A 3,521-nucleotide genomic window follows, 5' to 3' on the forward strand; every position below is an offset into this window, starting at 1 on the left:
ATGCCCCAGTACAGGGGAACACCAGGGCCAAGAATTGGGAATGGGTGGGTAGGTGAGTGGGGGTGGGAGGGTATAGGGGACTTTGGGGATAGCATTTAAAATGTAAATGAAGTAAATACCTAATAAAAATTGGAAAAAAACTGAGGGCTTTAGTTTATTGTTGGCTACTGGCTGCAGGCTGCCCTTACCTTATAGAGAGAATCCTTTTTCCTGAGCATCTGGACTTCCCACCATAAGTGGCTCATCTCATGGCAATTCACTTTCCCCAAAACAGCAGAAAGGGAAGAATAGCCCCATCTCATTCTTGTATATAGAATATCTATATTGTCACCCCTACCATTTTATACTTTAGAAATGAGTCGTGGATCCCATCATCACTCAAAGGACCCCATAAATGTGTAGGGATTGGGAATCATGGATCATTAAGAATAATTTTAGAAACACTTAACTATATTAATTTTAACATACTGACCTGTAAGGGACTTCTGCCTCATTTACTCTTTACTGAACAAACATTTGCTAAATGCTTTCTGCATGGCAGGCATGGGGGTGGGGAAACAGAAGCAAAGCAAGTTGTAGAAGGTAGCAGTGGTGATAATTAACCATGCTGTGTGTCTCTGTGTGTCTTATGCTCAGAAAGGACAGAGGAGCTTGTGGGGAATTTCAAGTAAAGGGAAAATTGGATAATGCCTGTGTTTTAAATTCACCACCAATCTCTTCCATTGTGATAAGAGACGTCAGACTGAAGAGTGAGGAGCTTATATATTGTCAAGAGAGAAACAAAGGATGGGTGTGGGGCTTGCAGTAGCAGTGGAGAGAGATAGCAAAGATTTGTTTCTCAGACTTCTCCTGGGTTTCCAGCTGCCTCAGTAGAGAATGAACACTGTGCTTAAATTCTTGGCAACTATTTCTTCAGGTTGCCTAGATCTCCTACCTCTGGCCTGGAGAGCTGGAATACCTGCCTTTGATCTACAACTAGCCATTGCATTCTCCACTGCCTTCTGATAGGACTCTGGCAACAATGCGGGAAGATATAAAATTAAATGTTATGTCTTTGGTATCAAGAAGATATGGATTGGAACCTACAGATTACTGTATGAAGATCATTCTTTTATTTGCACAACTAGGACAGCAGTGTATTAAATCTGTTGGCAAATACAGTACCATAACACATTAAATTCTTTATTGAAACAAATTGTTCATTTCTCCTTCCTTACAACACCTGCCCAATCATGGCTGATCTTTGAGCAATTTTACCTTCTTTTGGCAAAGTCTCACCATTGCCTCAATTTGACTATTAGGATGACACTTGGTCTGACATGAGGAAACTACTTGGACTGTGAGACATGCTTTTGATATATGTTGACAGCTTTTCTGGGCTGAAATAGCCAATCTCTACCCCCATCACCTGCCTCCCAAGGGCACAGATTGCAAAGCCAGCTGACACCTGGCAAAACTGCCACTCATCTCAGAACAAGGATGATCAGAATGCCTCCAGGAGGTTGAGAAGGGGCAAGAAAAATTACATAAAATAGCAAAACAGAATGAAGGCTGATGGTGACATTGGCTTTGTCCAGTGTCACAAGCACTTATGGAAATGCCTCAGCTAGTGTCCATGTTCCTGGCTAAAATTCAGAGAAGAGGGAGGCACTCAACCCAGATGGAAAGACATTGGACATAGAGCGACTTTCCTGCATTTACACATTTCCATATGCATATGGCACTGCTTACCTGACTTGTCAAAATATACAGAAGGGAAATTAAAACCCAAGGTCTGCTAGCAGTTTGAAAGTGTTTATCGAGCATCCTTGGTCTATAACTGTTCTAAGAACATTAGGATATGAAAACAAAGATGTTATAGGATGGTGTGATCATGGTGGCATTGAGAGTCTGAGAAAATGATAATCGAAAGTGTCACATCAGTGCCTTGGGAGGGAGCAATTATTACCAAGTAACCAAGCAGAGGGCAAATGAAGCAAATTGTTGGATTTTTAATCTGTAAGTAGAAGCCCAGAGATCAAGTGTAAGATATGAAGACGTTAATTAGAGAGGGGTTTAGCCATCTTTTCCATCTTGCTAATGCCAGCCAAGTCTATATTTCAACTTTGCCTTGTAGGGTTAATTAGGATCATTAGGATTACAAAAAGTCAGAGAGTCCCCTGGCAATGGGCAAAGAGATACCTTGTTGGTGGTGTTGCTCTTATATCAGTCAGGTGCAGAGTAGATGGCAACTCTTTGTTCATCCTAGCTTGATGCCTGGCTTGGTGGCAAAGCTGTTTTATGCCTAGGACACATAAAAATCAAATCAAATCAAATATAATCCAGGCAGCGGAACTCCGAAGGGGAAAGACAGAGAGATCTGTATACTGCCAAGCCACCCACAGACTGCCCTTTGGGGGCAAAGCACAGGTGGGCCATAGACACCCACTTGCCAAAGGATGCCATGTGGCAAGCCTGCAATGTGAGCTGCCACACTGTGTGTGCATGTTTTGGAGAGATAGGAGAGAAAGAGAAGTAGAGTAGCTTGAGCCTTACTAAAAGAGATGGAACTGGAGACTCAAGTGTGGAGAGAAGTAGCCTATTGTGAGTGGCCAGTCTTGCCACCTGGGGCAATAAAGTTCTAGCCCATGTTGCTGCTGAGGGCCATGTTCTGGGGCTACAGAGTGACAGAAGCCAATGTGAATGTCCATGGCTCATATTACCACTAGAGACCGTGGGGACATTCATGGTCAGGGCAGTTGCCTGGCACCACATGGATGTCCAGGTTCTTTACAGAACTGTCCTTTGCTACTCCATGGCTGCAGTGGTCTGGGGGACTGGCCCCACCTCTCACCGGAGACAGCACTGTAGAGAGCAGGCTGTATATCTTGCCCAAGCAGCAGAGTGGAGCTAGCCCTGGTGGCAGGAGTGTGGGTGGGCCAGCCCCAAAGGGCCCTGTCACTCCACTGCTTTGGGGTGGCATATGTGCAGGGGTTCCTATGCCTTCCCTAGCTTGCCCCTTACCACCTGAAGCAATCAGGAGAACTGGCTCTGGGGTCATGAGAGCTGGTTTTCTGGTCCTGTTTCTTGCTGGCTGCAATAATTCGGAAAGTGGCAGTACCTCCACTGTCAGCACAGTAGAACTTACCCTGGGGGAGGGGCACAGATGAGGAGCAGGACCCCAGGATGGGAGTAGGGGAGAATTGGCACCATCACTCCTCTGTCCTGAGGTGGTGTCAGGATGAGGGTAATGCCCTCCTCCCTCAGTACCTGCAGTCGTTGGGAGAGCTGGCTCCAAAGGCAGGAGAGCAGGAGAACTATCCCTGCTCTTCCACTGGCACTCCAGAGCTCAAGCCCTCCATCTCCCCTGGGCAATACAGTGCAGCTGGCCCTCAAGGTGTGAGTGGGGGTGAGTTGTCCTCAAGGGCAAGAGACCAGGAGAGCTTACCCTGCCTCCTGCTGATGGTGTCATTGAGTGGCCTAGCTAGTGCAGTGCTGGAAGGATGTCCTGGTGGTGGGACATAAAGGAGAGCCATCATGCT

General features: G+C 46.2%; 1 non-coding gene across 1 annotated transcript; it reads left to right on the forward strand.

Annotated features, from left to right (window-relative positions):
* The first annotated feature begins 2,154 nt into the window (after positions 1 to 2,154).
* LOC115062906 lies at positions 2,155 to 2,297 on the forward strand. Its single transcript, XR_003842813.1, has one exon. It is a non-coding gene; the product is annotated as a small nucleolar RNA SNORA48 (small nucleolar RNA).
* Positions 2,298 to 3,521: the final 1,224 nt, after the last annotated feature.

This window comes from Mus pahari, chromosome 1 (genome assembly GCF_900095145.1).
Source record: "Mus pahari chromosome 1, PAHARI_EIJ_v1.1, whole genome shotgun sequence".
NCBI classification, from domain to species: Eukaryota; Metazoa; Chordata; class Mammalia; order Rodentia; family Muridae; genus Mus; species Mus pahari.